This window comes from Mesoplodon mirus, assembly GCF_964341445.2.
Source record: "Mesoplodon mirus genome assembly, chromosome: 12".
Taxonomy (NCBI): Eukaryota; Metazoa; Chordata; class Mammalia; order Artiodactyla; family Ziphiidae; genus Mesoplodon; species Mesoplodon mirus.
In genome coordinates this window covers 72,525,851-72,543,206 of record NC_138988.1, presented here as the reverse complement: position 1 = coordinate 72,543,206, position 17,356 = coordinate 72,525,851, and the positions used below count along the sequence as shown (strand labels likewise).

General features: G+C 45.2%; 1 long non-coding RNA gene across 1 annotated transcript in view; it reads left to right on the top strand.

The window, feature by feature from the left end:
• LOC309813408 overlaps positions 1 to 11,311 on the top strand; it is a 286,009-nt gene extending 274,698 nt beyond the window's left edge. The window contains exon 4 of the long non-coding RNA XR_014295494.1: positions 11,158 to 11,311. This is a non-coding gene — a long non-coding RNA (uncharacterized lncRNA). The remainder of the gene's footprint in view (positions 1 to 11,157) is intronic.
• The last annotated feature ends 6,045 nt before the right edge of the window (positions 11,312 to 17,356 follow it).

Sequence of the window (17,356 nt, the reverse complement as noted above, 5' to 3'; positions counted from 1 at the left end):
CAGGTTTTAGGCAGAAAGCCATGCAGTAGTCCCCGTTTATCCACGGGAGGTACATTCCAAGGCAGTGGATGCCTAAAACTAGAGTACCAAACCCCATATACACTATGTTTTTCCTATACATATGTGCATATGTTCATTTAATTTATAAACTAGGTACAGTAGGAAATTAACAACAATAATAGAATAGTGATACCAATATACTGTAATAAAAGTGATGTGAATGTGATACTGTGACAGTCGGTCCCATAACCCCGATGGTTGCTAAGTGACTAATGGGTGGGTAATGTGTACAGCATGAATACACTGGCCAAGGGGATGATTCACATGCCAATCAGGACAGAGCAGGCTGGCACATGGTTTCATCACATGACTCAGAATGGCTGCAATTCCAAACTTATGCATTGTTTATCTCTGGAACTCTTCATTCATGTATTTTCAGACCACAGTTGACCACGGGTAACTGAAACTGTGGAAAGCAAAACTGTGGATGAGGGGGGTACAGCTGTATGTTGTAAACATTCAAGACAAGGAGGTTTTGAGCAACTAAAATTTCGGTCTGGCTGGACTGAAAAGAACAAGAGAGAAGGTGACAAGAGGAAACATGAGAACAGATCATGTGGGAACTTGTAGGAGTTTGGAAATTAACCTGAGGGCAGTTAATCACATGGGAGCATGCTAATCAGGGGAGCAGTAGCAGATCTGCATTTTAGAAAAGTGGCTCTGTGCTGCTGTGTGCAGAATGGATTATAGGGGCATACTACAGGGGGATCATTTAGAGCAGTGGTCCCCAACCATTTTGGCACCAGGGACCAGTTTTGTGGAAGACAGTTTTTCCACAGTGGGGGGTGGGGGGATGCTTCAGGTGGTAATTTGAGGGATGGGGAATGATGGGGAGCGGCAGATGAAGCTTCGCTCACTCCACGCACCGCTCACCTCCTGCTGTGCAGCCCAGTTCCTAACAGGGGAGACCCTAATCAGGGTTGGGGACCCCTGATTGAGAGGGTGTATCAGGCTTCCCACGGGAAACATGACACACTTATAAGGTTTTATTGAAGAAACGTTAATGAAGGACATTTACAGAGGTATGGACAGATTAAGCCCAGAAAGGATGGTGCAGCACTTGGGGACTAGCATCAGTGAGAGCCTTTACCACACCAATCCCACAAGGTCAAGGGGAGGGGGTTGGAGCCATGGGAGAGGGGCCACCTAACAGAAGCTGTGGCTGTAGAAGAATGCAACAATTGTCAAGATCATGCCCAGCTGGTAGGGAGACAGAGAGGAGAACCCTCCCCTGTGACCTCAGCCCATGTTTCCCGCTAGCCTAACCTAAGCAGAAGACAGATGGCATGGAAACCTTAGTGATGCAGTCTGTGGGGGTCAGCCTCCTGGGCACAGAGAAGGACATGGAGGGGCAAATGAAGAAAAGTTTGCATGTGAGGCTCTGTAGTGTTGACCCCAGCTTTTTGGTGGCCTGAGATAGGGGCATGACCCAGGAGACAAAGAGAAATGAGATGACTTGAAAGAGCTTTAATAGGTCTACCTACATAGTAGACTTGTGCTCAGTGGAGGAATGGGCTTAATAGCACTACAGACATGGACCATGAAAGAAGGGACCTCCTTTCCCCCTCCATGAGGGAGCATGAAGACAGAGGAATGCCTACTACCTTTTAGCATCACCTTGCTCCTCTGTGGGAGAGAAATGGCTAGTGCAGTAGGTCAGAATCTGACATTCATGGGCCATGCTTCACTAGTGGGGCAGGGTCACTGTCTCAATGCTCTTATGTAGTAGAGTTTTTCCTCTTTTTCCCATCCAGAAACCTCCTAAGACAGGCTGGCCAACCTCATCCATGGATGGAATCGGTCAGGCTGGGGAGTGGGGAAGTGAGACAAGGAAGGGGAGCATCAATAAAGGGTGTGTTACTTGCCACTCTGGGCTCTGAAGTTTAATCCCATTGAGGAATTCTGGGAACCACTGCAGGAAACATACCTCAGAGTTATCCCACCCAAGAGGCAAGGAAGCTCACTCCAACTCCCATCAGTCATTAGTTGAGGGCTTCGTGTGTGTAGTACTGTATCTGAGGCTAAAACAAAAGGTCTTCAGGCAGAGAAGCAGGTGCTGGGAAATGGAAGACAGACCAGCATGCACTGAAACAGAAGAGGTTGGAAGAGTCTGAACAGGGCCCCAACAGCTTCTGCTACACCCAACCAGACACCTTTGCTCCTCTCCACCATTATTTAGAGAGTCCAGATGAAATGGGCATCCTGGATGCCAGAGCAGGGCACTGGTGATTGTATGGGACCAGACCATCAGGAAAGTGCTGCCCACTGCGTGTCCTGATATGATGGGCCCACCCAAAGACTGTGACATTGGGCCATAGCATTTACTGCAGAATGTCACTGAGCACTTTGCTTATGTCCAAGATTGTAAGGACTCAGAAGACATGGATGGGTCTTTATAAAGAAGAAAGAGGTTGGTTGAGCCCCAGACACTCTGGCCTGTGGTATGGTCTCCTGTGGCTCTGTCTAAACAGTTCAGATCTGGGTCTCTGTTTTCACAGGGGATTTCACGTGGCTGGAGGGATTTTCCTGCTCTTGACAACATCCCAAATTTTCCCAAGTAAATCTCAACCTATAATAATTGCACAGAATGACCATTTGCCCCAGTGTTCTTCACTGTCTTCCAGTTTCCCAAAGACAGAGCCCAATTCAGAGGAGCTGTTCCTTAAGGCTGGTCCCATTTATCTAAACCATAAGTGAGCACCCAAGAATTATTATCTAAAGCAGTGCCTCTCAATCGGGGCTCTGAGAACCACTGCACCAACCACGGGCCGACGTTGTTTAAAGAGTAGCTTTTTAGGCTTCATCCTCTACCTACTGAATCTGAGCCTGAGAGCAGGGTATCTGCACCTTTAAGAAGCAACCTAGGTGATTCTAATACACGACCTAGACCTGTGGTTCTCAAATTTTGCGACACGTTAGAATCACCTGGGGAGCATCTAACCCCCTTCACCACTGTTCCCCACCCACCTCCCATGCTCCCAATGCTCAGGCCACACCCAAGACCAATTCAGTCAATCCAAGATCAGTGGCTGGGTTTGGGGATGGTTTAAAACTCCCCAGGTGATTGCAGTGTGCAGCCAAGTTTGAGAACCTGACCTGTAGCTAATAGAGATGATACTATTAAAGAGTTGACTGAGAAGCTGGAAGCTGTAGTCTTTAAAGTGTTTTTAAAACTGGCATTAGAAGTCTTTATCTAAGACTCTCAATTTACAGATGAGGAAACTAAGTCCTAAAATGTAAAAATTCAGCAGCCAAACAGCTGATTGAAGTTAGCCTTCTTTCTCTTCATTCAATACAATAAACATTCTTGAATATTCAAATATTCAGTGTCTGTACCCAGGCAGTGTTTAATAAGCCATTGTCTGATGTGAAATCAGATGTGTGTGACCCAAATGTACCAGGCATCTCATTGCCTGACTTAAAAAACTTTTTATGACCTTACTTTCTTTTTTATTTAATTTCTAAAAGCATTTTGTTATTTCAGTGTCCTGACCAGCCTCCTTAAAAACAATAAAAGCTGGGCTTCCCTGGTGGCGCAGTGGTTGAGAGTCCGCCTGCCGATGCAGGGGACACGGGTTCGTGCCCCGGTCTGGGAAGATCCCATATGCCGCGGAGCGGCTGGGCCCGTGAGCCACGGCCACTGAGCCTGCGTGTCCGGAGCCTGTGCTCCGCAATGGGAGAGGCCCCAACAGTGAGAGGCCCGCGTACCGCAAAAAAAAAAAAAAAAAAAAAAAAAAAACTACAGGCTTTTAATGAGTAAAAGAATCATATACAAAACTTTGCATATTTACAAAGAGTACAAGATTGAAGTACTTTTGACTTTTAACATTTGCAAGTGTATGAAAACATTACCAACTGCAATACTTGTGAGTAGGTATATATATATATATATATATATATATATATATATATATATATATATATATATATACCAGAGCTTTGTACATTTCCCCACGTATGGAAATGAAAAAGTAACTCGTTTATTGGTGCATTTTATTTTTTGAGAAGCTCATGTGCAGGGAAACAGCATAAGGCAAGTCTTCAGGAACTGTTTTGTTTGCTTCTAGGATATTTTGCTTTGCAGAAAACTACTAAAGTAAGTGACATAACTTCAGTTCTTTCCCTTCACAGTGCACCTCACCTTATCTCTAAATGAAGACAGTCCCACTCCCAGGGAAGGATGAGACCAACTCCTTCCCCTAGTCTCCTATAGCCAATACAAACTAGGTTCCCTAGATGTGCACCATGGCTGCATAGGAAACCCAAGGCCATCAGTTTCATCCAGTCAAATGTGCCAAGGAACCATCCATGGGTTTTGGTATTAGTAACAGAGTGTCAACTCAAGATTTTTAAAAATTAATAAGAAGGGGGAAAAATAAAACCACATTTAAAAAGAAAATTATAGTTTTCCTATAGGAGTATTTGCTATATTATAAAGGTAATTTAATTGCCTTTATAATACTGAAATCAAAATATGCTTAGTCAGATTTTTCCTGGAGTCAAGAATCATTTTCTTCATATGTTGAACATTCTCATTATTCTTCATGCTTCAAGACTCCCAGGGAAAAATATTAAATATTCAAGGTAATAGTCTGTGTAGCTTCCATACCTTAGGTTTGGCCTAGCGCAAAGGAAACTGTCACCTGGGACATTGCTTGAAGGAATCCCTGAGTAGGTAGTGCAAGGCATTTTTGAGAGTTCAGTTCTGCCTGAAGTGGCTCCTTTCTGAAAACATGTACCGTTTCATCACTCCCATAGGATGAGTGATGACAGAGCTCACCTGTGGGACACACCCCTGCAACCTGGAGCAGCCCATTTTGGAGACTCGGGGCAGGGGCCCAGAGTCCCAGCACTACAGCCTCTGTGTACTCCTGGGGAGATTCAAAAATTGCCCCAACTTTGTCACTTTATTCTAAACTCTCTTGCTGTGGTATAATAAAGCATATTTGATTTTTGTCCTGGGTTCCTGGCACAGAGATCCTAAAACCCCTGGAATTTACTATATTTTGTGTGCTAGGAAGATGACTCATGGGTTGGAGGAGAGATCACTAGATAGCTTCAGGGTGAGGCTGGTTGTCACACAAACCAACCACATGATGAGAAGGTTGAAGGTTTCAGCCCTGCCCCTTAACCTCCAGGGAAGGAAGAGGACTGGAGATTGAGTTCAATCACCAATGGCCAACGGTTTAATCAATCCTACCTACATAATGAAACAACCATAAAAACCCCTAAATGATGAGGTTCAAGGAACTTCCCAGCTGGTGAGCACGCTGAGGTGCCGGCAGGGTGGCCCACCTGGAGAAGGAAGGAGCTCTGGACGACCCCCACATCCTGACCTTGCCCTATGCTTCTCTTCCATCAGCTGCTAGTGTCAGAATGGATTTTTTATTTTTTATTTTTTATTTTTTTATCTTTAGAATGGAATTTTTAGACACCCAGTTGGTATCAGGATAGGTCTGAAAAAAAAATGCCCATGTTTCGTCTCCCATCTTCCTTCTCTTCTGATTTCCTGGGTGATGGGGCCTGTATTAATAAAGGCTGAGTTAGGAAAACAGAAACTACTCTAGGTATTTTTGAAGAAGGGCTGTAACTCCAGATTGCTTCTGGTGATTTAATCTAACTTGATCTTGTCTCTGAGGGACAGGGACCCACCACTGCCGAGGGCATGCATCCTGGGTTTTCCAACCTGGAGATGCCTGAGTTCCTCGGTTACAGCAGCAAGAGGGAGAAAAGCTTCCTGCCCAGATCCAGAGTGTTTCTCCTGGGCCCAGAGCCTCGCTCTGCATATGAATCTCTCCTGAAGAGCAAGTTCAGCCTCCGTCACTGTGACTGTTGAGCTCAGACCCCTCACTACCTTTGTTTACACTCGCTTCCTAGACCTCCCTCTCCCACCAAAACTGCTCCCCCAATTTCCAAAGCAAAACCTCTCATCCGGTATCTATGCACTTAGGTACACTTGGAAGAGAAGTAGAGGCATTGGCTGTACAATGAGAAAGGCCCAGCTCGGCCAACAACAGACCATGACACAGATAATAAAGAGAAGCATTAGTCTAGGTATGTGTGAAAGTGGAAAAAGATCTCAAACTGTCTCCTTTCTTCATCACAGACCTACTTGTAGACCCATTCCTTTCCTATCCTCTTACCCCTCTGCTCCCAAAAGGTTAGAGGGTTGATGGGTGGGTCGTTGAGACATGGCCCTCAACCCCAGAAGGCAGAACCAAGAGGCTGAATGTTGCTTCAAGTTCTGGTACACTGTTGGCCACCAGAGGTTTGGGAAGGTCCCATGGTTCAGAGAGCCTTTGGCCTTTTATTGTCTATTGTTACATAAAAAAAAAAAATACTGCAAAATTTAGCAGATTAAAAGAACATTATCTCACATAATCTCAAGGGCCAGGAATGGCTTAGTTTGGTAGTTCTGGCTCAGGAGGTTACAGTCAAGCTGTTGACTGGGGCACCAGGCATCTGGTGCTGGAGGATCTGCTCCCAAGCTCACTCACGTGGGCATTGGCTGGCCTTGGTTCCTCCCAGGCTGTTGGAAGGAGGACCATACGGGCCTCTCCATAGGACTCCCTCAATGTTCAAAACACATGGCAACTGGCTTCTTCCAGAGCAAGTGATCCAAAAGGGAGAGAGAACCCAAAACAAAGCTTTAGTGTCTTTTATAACCTAATTTTAGAGGTGTCATGCCATTGGTACGGCTGCATGCATTAATCACACAGACCAATCCTGATACAAGGTGGGAGTAGACTGCATAAGAGTGTGGATATTTCTAGGCGTGGGGATCACTGCTGGAGATTGAGTCTGGATAGCACTAGATGGGAATCTTTGCAGGCCGTATTGGAAGCTGTCTACCATGCCTTCTTGGCCCTCCTACCTAGCTTTTGCAAAGAGTAAGTATCAATAAGACCTTCTGTGGGCTTTCCTGGTGGTGCAGTGGTTGGGAGTCCGCCTGCCAATGCAGGGGACACGGGTGCGTGCCCCGGTCTGGGAGGATCCCACGTGCCGTGGAGCGGCTGGGCCCGTGAGCCATGGCCGCTGAGCCTACGCGTCCGCAACGGGAGAGGCCACAGCAGTGAGGGGCCCATGTACCGCAAAAAAAAAAAAAAAAAAAAAAAGAACCTGCTGTATAAAAATAAATAAATAAAATTAATTTTTTTAAAAAAAGAGTAAGTATCAGAAGGAGACCCTAGTCTAGCTGGCAGTCAAGGAATAATTACTTTTTAGTTCAGCTCCTGTTCCTTGTGCTTCTCTAAGGAACATGATAAACTGGAGAAATGACTGACATTCTAGAGTCCCATGGAAATACCATCTACTGCTATTAAACTCCTCTCCCTCTGCTTATAACACTTGGAAAATCATGGCAGATCAAGTGGGTACATTCACAGAATCTGGGAACCAATCACTACATTATTAGAAGGTTGTGGTCTCTGGTATATGGCTGGTTCAGGATCTTAAATGAGCTTGGGTGTTGTCGTGGCCTTCATTAGAAATGTCTTTCCTAGGGTCAGGGGAGACTCACTCTGGGACATTAAATTGTGGAAGTGGCTGCACGTGTAATGAGTCTCTGGCAGCTAACCTCACCCCACATGGAGAGGGAAGGGCTGTCAGCTGGGCCAGAGCAAATGCAATTCAGAGCAAACTCTTTAATCTTTGTGGATAGAATGGCTTCTGCTATCACAACTCCTCCTCCCTCATCTCAAGAAACTCATTCTCAAATGCTACTCAGGACATTTTTTGCTTCTCCAGAGGAACTGATGCTGCAGGGAAACTGGTGGAAAAGAGGGATTTTGGTGCTGCCTTTGGAGTAGTAAAATCAGCCATGGCTCGGGGGATCGAAAGGCTAAAGAAAGACATTACAGAGTGTGAGACAGAGGACATGATGCATTGCACTTGGTTTTTGGAGTATAAGCAACGACAGGTTCTATAGCTCTTCAAGTGGGGCTTCTGCAAGGCTTGGAAAGAAGCAAGTGGTAAAGGTCATTGAGTTCATTAGACTTCTACTATGTTAAAAAATAATTTGAATCAGGGTAAGCTAGATTGTACTGTAGTAACACACAATCTCTCCATTTTGGTGGCTCAAAGATATATTTTTCTCTCATACTTCATGTTCATAATGGATTAACTTGGGGGCTCTCATTATAGTCACTAAGGGATCCAGGCTTGTGAAGCATCCAAAATTTTGAACTTGGTGGGTCATCACGCCAGAAGGAAAGAGCTCTCACACCAGATAGTAAATGCTCAGCCACAGACAGACACACATCACTTCCAGTCATTTCTACTCAAGATTCATTGGCTGAACTAGTCATAACACCCCACCGAAGCACAAGGAACCTGGAAATCAGTGTCCTTTTCTGTGCTTGGAATGGGGAAGATGGGTGAATGTTTGGTGAACAGCATTATTGACAAATGCTCTGGCATCCAGTGAAGCTGAAATTCAGGTTTTCTCTTCTCTTTTTGCTTTCTTGTCTACCTTAATTCCCCCAGATGGCACTTCATCTGTGTTAGTGTCGACAGCTGGCAACAGCAGTGTGGGCCCAGAGACCATAATAAGCACTGTGTTCTGGAAACATCACTCTTGTTTAGGGAATGCTATTGTAACTAAATGGTATAGGTCTAGGATGGGTGCTATGACATCCTTATGTCCTGTTACCCTTTGGAACTTTGGAAAAGTGGAACAGATGAGACTTCAAGTTGGAATTAATTCAACAATGCAGGTGCTGAAATGATTCCATCCACTTTCGTGGAAGGCATCCTGGAATCCTGCTATTGGGGAAGGACCCAGACTGCCTGGTGCCAGGTATTTAAGTGTGAAGTCAAGGTCACATCAGGAAACAGGAGGCAACACCAGTGGGTCAAAGGAAGAGGATGTAATTAAAGGACAGTCAGAGGTATGGACAGAATTAAGGGAATCAACAGGGTGGTTGAGTCACCAAGGCTGGCAACAGCAGGAACCTTAATACCCTTAAATAAGAAAGGAGAGGAAAGGAGAGGAAAAAGTATTATCTTAGTCCACTGAGAGCTAGATCTGTGTAGAAGGGGTTTCTAGACAGAATCTGTAGTTGTTCAAGTACACAGCCACTGCCAGAAATATGTCCCAAAGCAGGGAGGAAGCTGGAAGAAATATTCCAACCTCTCTTCCCACCCTCCAGTCTCCAATCAATGGCTCTCATTGGCTGAACCTGATGAGAAGCCAGCAAGCAAGGGAGCTCCAATGATGCAGTTCCCAGGGACCAGCCTCCCAGGGCAGAGAGAAGGACAGAAAAGGATCTGAGAAAGGTGAGGGGTGGGAGGAGGGGGTGTGTGCAGGGAAGTAAACAGAATGAACACAGTGAGGCTGTGCCTAGCTGATTGTGATATATTCGAAAATTACAATGAGACTCTGGCCTCTAATTTCTCTGGGACTTTCATTTCCCCCAGGGAAGAGAGATTCTGTTTTCTCCATGGCAACAAAAAAAGGGAGAATACGTTGCTAGAGCTTAAATGCCTCCAAGGGAATTTAATAAAGGGTGAAGATTCATATGGTTTCAATTTGGGACAGTTTTTATACTGCAGTCATTGTACTGTGCTACTTAGGTGTTTACTGCTCTAGTGAACCAAAATTTTCTATAAGGCTAGTAATTATTTGGTTGGCCAATACAGTAGGGGGTCAACATTTGGTAAGTTTATGATTTTGGGCTAAATGTCTTATTCTGTTCATTTGAGAAGTTTCTAGGATCCACAGCAGAACTGCCCATTTCTCTGGTTCTAGGAGTTTATAAAAATTAGTGGTCAATGTTAGGGGGGTAGCCTCAGAGGTTTCCCTTGATGACTCCTGGTCTCCCCTACTGAAGGGGGTTGTCTCATTCCTGGTTGACTGTAGATGTGTGAGGACCATAATCTGGAGCTCACTGGGCCAACAGAACACAAAGTGGGTAAATGCCGAGAAAACAGTTCCACCAATCAATCCACTCCTTCCTGATCCTACTCACCACCCAGGAGAATTTGTTATCTGCCCAGATCGCTGAGATGTTGATTGGGTCTCATTTACTAGTTGGGGCAGAGCTAGGCCTCCTAGGGGGTTCCTGACTCGGTGCACTGATTCTGTCAGTTGGAATGAGAGAGCCCTTCTGGAAGCTTTGTGATCTTTATTGTGTGGGTAACTTGGCCAAATTCCTTCCTCCTTGCAGTTTGAAGCTCTGCGCTCTTTTCCTCAGCACGTTGATTACTGACCTATGACGTTTGAGTTGGCGGGGTAGGGAGCAAGTTCTACGTAAACCTCAAACCCAAGCCTTGTGCATAATTCAGGGCTCTGAGGGTTACATGTCCTTGACCTAGCTAGAAGCACTAGCTAGAAGCACTTGAGTTTAAATCTTCTACTTTTTGTGAATGTGTCCCTTGGGTACCTGGGGAGTTGAGACATAGAGATCCATTATTGCTTGCTCAGCATCCTTCCTCCCTCCCAAATACCATTTTCATTTAGTAAGAACACTTTTCTTTTGAAGAATTCTCCCCCTCTACTCCAATTCTGCAGTTTGAGCCGGAAGTTGTCAATCATAGGCTATGAGAGGGCACATGACCCAAGATAGACCACTCAGGGCACCTGGTTCCCTGGCAGCAGGAATGACTGGCCCTGCTTCGATCACAGGCCCCTCTTCTGCAAGTGTCATTCCTTCTTCTTGTTTTAACTAAGTCTTGGTTGAGAAGAGCCTTTTCCTTTCTGGTAGTGAAGTTGGCAAGAGATGAGTGGAGAAAGTCAGTCTTCCATAGGAGAGAATGAATGTGACACTTAGAGCACCAGAGAAGAGCCATGAGAGTGTTCTAGGAAGATCATGGAATCCCTGCTTCCAGTCTTCCCCAGCTGCACCTGCACCCTTCCTGAAGGCGAGAACATTTCCTTTTTGTCTAAGGTAGACTTACTTGGATTTCTGTCACAACCAAGAGAGTCCTTACTCATCTAGTAGGGGATTGTTAGAAAGGCCCACACAGCTAATGTCCATTGAGATTGTGGATTTCTTTTAAAGAGGTGCTCCTAAGGGATTGTCTGCTTTTGAGACTTGGATTCCTTATAAGTGAAAGTGAATGTGTGTTACAGTGATGTTTGCTTTAATTCACCCACAGCTTTTAGAGTCCTGGACATGCGGCCTGAAACCCAGAAAATATACCTGGACTTGGGCACCCACACCATCGCTGAGGCACAAGCAGGGCCTAGCGAGATCGCTTAAAGCCAGGAGAGAGCCTCCCATGAGGAAAGCTATTACTCCAAGCCTCTTCTTACTGTAAGTTACTTTAGAGCTGCAGAATTCTTAGCAATGCAAAACGTGCACAGTGCCTCTCAGTTGCAGAGTATAAAGTGGGGAGAAGGTGGTTCAGGGCCAATCTGGAGTCTCTTGTTATAGGTTAATTTTCGGGGGATTTTCCATGCTTCAATAGTTGTGTCTGCTGTTGGTGGGAAAGTAAATTGGTACAGCCACTATGGAGAACGGTATGGAAGTTCCTCAAAAAACTAAAAATAGAGCTACCATATGATCCAGCAATCCCACTCCTGGGCTTATATCCAGAGAAAACCATACTTTGGAAAAATACATGCACCCCAGGGCTTCCCAGGTGGCGCAGTGGCTGAGAGTCCGCCTGCCGATGCAGGGGACACGGGTTCGTGCCCCGGTCCGGGAAGATCCCACATGCAGCGGAGCGGCTGGGCCCGTGAGCCATGGCCACTGAGCCTGCGCGTCCGGATCCTGTGCTCCGCAACGGGAGAGGCCACAACAGTGAGAGGCCCGCGTACCGCAAAAAAAAAAAAGAAAAAGAAAAAATACATGCACCCCAATGTTTATTGCAGCACTCTTCACAATAGCCAAGACATGGAAGCAACCTAAATGTCCATCGACAGAGGAATGGATAAAGAAGATGTGGTAGATGTGTGCAATGGAATATTACTCAGCCATAAAAAAGAATGAAATAATGCCATTTGCAGCAACGTGGATGGACTTAGAGATCATCATACTAAGTGAAGTTAAGTCAGAGAAAGACAAATATCATATGATAGCACTTATGTGTGGAATCTAAAAAAAATGATACAAATGAACTTATTTACAAAACAGAAATAGACTCACAGACATAGGAAACAAACTTATGGTTACCAAAGGCAAAAGATGGGGAGGGATAAATTAGTAGGTTGGGATTAACATATACACACCACTGTATATAAAATAAATAATCAACAAGGACCTACTGTATAGCACAGGGAACTCTACTCAGTACTCTGTAATGACCTGTATGGGAAAAGAATCTGAAGAAGAATAGATATATGTATATGTGTAACTAAATCACCTTTCTGTACGCCTGAAACTAACACAACATTTTATTATTTTATTTTATTTATTTATTTTTTTTTTTGCGGTACACGGGCCTCTCACTGTTGTGGCCTCTCCCATTGTGGAGCACAGGCTCCGGATGCGCAGGCTCAGTGGCCATGGCTCATGGGCCCAGCCACTCCGTGGCATGTGGTATCTTCCCAGACTGGGGCACGAACCCATGTCCCCTGAATCGGCAGGCGGACTCTCAACCACTGCGCCACCAGGGAAGCCCTAACACAACATTTTAAATCAAATATACCCCAATATGAAATTTTAAAAAATACTTGTGTCTGCATCAAAAAGAAAGTTTCCTGCAATTAAGATTTAGAGCCTTGTGCGAGTAGCCAGAGGAGGTGGTGAAATTATCTCCTTGAATTTCTGCAACTGTTTAGTTTCTGGATGGAGGAAGATGAAAGAATTAGGTCAGCTCTAGAAACCACCCAGCCTTAAGATATTGTGATGCTGTGAAGTTCAGGTTTATATCACAGGTTCTGAGCCTGCTTTCTCATACGTCAAGAAAGAATAATATAAGTGCCTCTGTCGTCGTGTTGTTTACATGCTCTGGGACTTACATAAGACAGCGTACATGACAGTAGAATGCCTGGTATGTACTAAGTGCTCACAGATGTTAACTGTTATTATTCTTATTTCTGAAGCTAAGGTCACCAGACTTAGAAGTAAGAAACCAACATAAGAAATATTTTTAAAAATATAAGAAAAAAATAAAGAAATGCCCACACATCCTCCTCTGGGTCCCCGGCCATCGTACCCCCTCCAACCTACATCCTTAACAGTAGAGAGTAGATAAAGTAATGGCACAAAGTCGGCAGTGATGAAATCTCCTAAATGGGTCAGGGGATGCCTCCCAAAGAAGCAGTTCAGGGACTGTTACTGCATAGGTTTTCGAACACGAAACTCCTTAAACTCTGCATGATGCTGTTAAAGTAACCTAGAGATGTCCTAAAAGGACGGAAATTCTGCAACATAGGGAATATCTTACAAGCCAGGCTGTAGATTTGAACTTTATCCCACAGACCATGGGGAGCCTCAGTGTAGCTGCCCTCTAAGACTCATAACCTCTCTATGAAAATCAAAGCAATTGATCTGCTCAGATTGGCACTTCTTGTTGTGGGAGATTAGATGTTAAAAATAACTTCTACAGTTATAGAAGCAGAACCTGGGGTCATGGCATTGTCCCTAGAAGCCCGAGGGCTAGGGCTTCTAGCCCAATGACAGGGCTAGTCATTGGTGTTCTTGGACCAAGTCACCCTGCCTCCCCATCCTCCATCTTCTCATCTGTGAAATGACATTTTCCATTGAGCCCAGGCTGTTCTCCAGGAAACCTTTTCAGACTCATGTGCTGACCGACACTGCCATCTAGTGGGAATCTTTGGAAATCATCTTGCAGGATCAACCCCGGCTGCCTCTGTACCTCATCAACCTACCTAGGAGTCAGGGGCACCCCATCCTCTCTGCCTGGTCCCTCAGTGATTGTCTCTTCTTAATCCAGGCTCTTTTGCCCTAGTATTCCCAGTTCCGTGCACATGAACATAACTCCTCCCATGGGCATAGGGCTCTACAGCTCACAAGCTATCCTCCTTTACCAGCCTCCACGGTCATCATCATTAACAGAGACATAGGATGGCCATGCTAGCAGAACATGGCATTTCTCTGGGTCCCTCCCTGGCTATTTTGAATGACCTCCAGCCCCTTCATATTCCTCCTTGATGGTTTTGGGAATTGTCAATGCTGGTTGATAACTCCAGGCATCTAACAGTAATGTCTGCCATATTTGCTTTTAAAAACAAAACCAAAAAACCCTACCTTAACTCACTGGGCTGATGTGTCCTTTTGCAGTTCATTCGTGAATATCACCCCCCTCCCCATGCTTGATGAGCTACCAAAGCCCATGGGAGATATCAGGGGCCCTGGTATCTATGCTGAAAGGGCCACCATCACCAGATATCCCATAATGTCTGACCTATGGGTGCCAATGTCAAGGACACTGGCTATGCCGGAGTTGCTACTACCAGGACAACACCCCTCCCCATGTCTCCTCCACATCAGCAGTCGTCACCAATGGCACTCACACACGTCCTATGAAGACATCAGAAAATAAGGTGTCTGCTCTACAGTCCAAATTTTGGCAAAATATTCCTAATGGGGGAAATTACCCCTACTTCCAATTCTACTAGCTTATTTCTATACCCCACCTTCTGTTTACTTCTCTTTTCAACCTGGGGCCAGAACAGCAACATCTCTATTTGCAGCCTTGGGCACAGTTCCACCAAAGCAAGCTGTGATTCTTGCATTCCCCAAAACTTAAATCTGGAGCATGGCCAGACCTGAGGCTGGATAGAAGAGCAACTGGAGAGCCATGCCTTAGTGGTTTGTCTGTTTCTCATCTTGGGAAAAGGGCAGGTGATGTAGGATCCACTAATTGGGACTCCTGGCACCACTCTTGGTGGATTTCTAGAACCAGGAAATTCCTTGAACATCATCCACTTCAGCCTGGACCCCAGTTGGAAGGGGAGGGGAGAGAAGAGCTGGCGGAAGGGAGAAAGAGTAAGGACAAGTAGGATATAGTCAAAATTCCATGGAAAAAAAAACTATCCACATTTTCGGGTCATTTTTTGGTCCCTTAACATGACTCCCTGCCTTCGTTCGTGTAATGTGGAATTGAAGTCATTGAAATTGACTGACTTCGCGTCTGTTCAGTCCTGCCAGCAGTGATACAGATACACACACAAAAACAGCAAAAGCACCCTTCCTTCTATTTTTGGTAATGCATTTTGCAAGGTTGCTGCTGTCAGCATAAATCCCAAGGATTATGTTTATTCTCTCCTGTGGGTGCAAGACTCCACCCTGCTTTCCTGAGAAGCTGGGTCTGTTTTCTCCTCCACCCATCACTTGGGATGGAACATGGAGGGAGGGGACAGAAGAGGAGGGGAAGGTTGAAAGGCTTTCCAGAGGTACAAATGGGACTGGCCTGAGAGGAGGCAAATGGTCAGGTGCATAGAGCAGAAGGCCTGGCTTTTAGCTCACTGCCCCTGTGTTGAACACTGTTCAGTTCCATTCAGCAAGCTCTCACTGCATGCCTACTGTGTGCCAGGGACTGTGATGGGTGCAAGAAGCCTATACCTCAGCAGAGAGCATCCTGGTTATGAGGAAGTACCTAGAAGATTAATCTGGATGCATTTTGCAAAACTATAGGATCAACGAAGGAGGAAGCTATTCAGTAGTGAGGGGAGAAGTAGCCTGGAACGGTAGAACTGGGAAGGGCAAATTCAAAAAGAAATTTTGCAGAGGCATTTAGAGCTGGTATGTGTCTGAAATCCTCCAGTGTCAGAAATTGAGGAGACTTGGGGGAACACGAATGGAATCCACTCATTGTGCCAATGAGGTGACTGAGTCTTGATACTGCCACCAGTTTCTGGGCAAGATCAGGCAAGTTTTTCTACCTCCAACTCAGAGGGCCCGATGTGCATCATCCCACATTCCTGTAAGAAGAAGGGAAGAGCCCAGGTGGTAATGAGTAGAAGGAATCATGGACTGTTAAGACATGAACACGGCATGAGAATGTGGTGTTCTTGTTGTAGCATTTGGAAAACTCAAGGAACCAGGATAAAAATGTACACCTGCAGAGCCTGGAAATTGGGTCTCGTCGTTCACCAGTGGGTTGAGTGTGTGGTATGTGCTAAATTCTTCACAGAGGTTAAAAACAAAAGTAGCTCCTGTTCTGAAAAAATTCATAATTACTCAATGTATTCACATTTTCTTTTCTCCAGATTATCTGACTCCAGCATTTGCATTTTGACTAGAGCTCCTTTCTTCTGTTCCTCCCTCTGTACACACTTACTGATGCCCGATCACCCCCGCCACCCATCACCAAGTTTACCCAGGCTCCTGACCTCTCCCCCTTCATATCTGCCTTGGAATCCATGGCCAACTGTGCCAGCTGTATTCTCACCAACTCCCTCAACTCCACAATGCCCTTGACCTTTGATCTCTACCCTGCCTGTTTCCAGTTTGGGCCCAATCATACTTCTGTCTGTTATTCGAATAAGTACTCCTTACATACCTGTCACGGGCCAGATACTTTTCTAGGTGCTGTGGCTACATCAGTGAGAAGCAAACTTCCTCCTGGGGCTTATGTTCTTGTGGTGGTAGAAAATTTTCATTGAAGAAATAAATATATAGTAAAAAGTAAACATGTAACATAATGTTGTATAGTGATTAGGACTACAAAAAAGTAATAAAACCGGGTAACAAGAGTGGTAAGGGAAAGACTCTTGGACCTCAATGAAGTAAAAGAGTGAGTCAGGAGAATATCTTGGATAAGAACATTCCAGGAAGAGACCCTGAGGTGAGAAATGTAGTTGGCATGTTTAAGGAACAGCAAAATGGGGGTGGCTGGATGAGCTAATGGAGAGGAAGAAAGGTAGGGAATGGAAGCTGGGGCAGCTCAAATGGGGCCTTGGGGACCATATTGAGTTCCTACTCTAAATGTGATGGGAAGCCATCCCCAGAGGGAGTATTGGAATAGGAGAGTGACATAATCACTGGAGAACAGATTCCTACTGCAGGAATCCTGGGGAGAAGTGTTGTATTGGCTTATTCTAGGAGGTGGCCGTCATTGGGAGTGGTAAGATGTGCTCAGGGGCAGGACAGAAATTCATAGGTAGAACTGACAGCATCTACTGATGAATTGAATATGACTCAGAAGGGAAAAATGACCAGGTAGACCGGGAATGACTCCAAGATGAAGAGAATTGTTGTTTTATGAGATGGGGAATTATGGGAGAGGAGGGGTAGGTTGGTGGAGGATGAAGGGGGAATCAAAAATTGTTCCTTTTACTAGTTTGAGTTGCCTATTAGATATCCAAGTAGAGATATTAAGTAGGCAGTTTGATAGATAATATAAATAGGAGGTCCTCAGGTTACCAATGACATTTAAAGCCAAG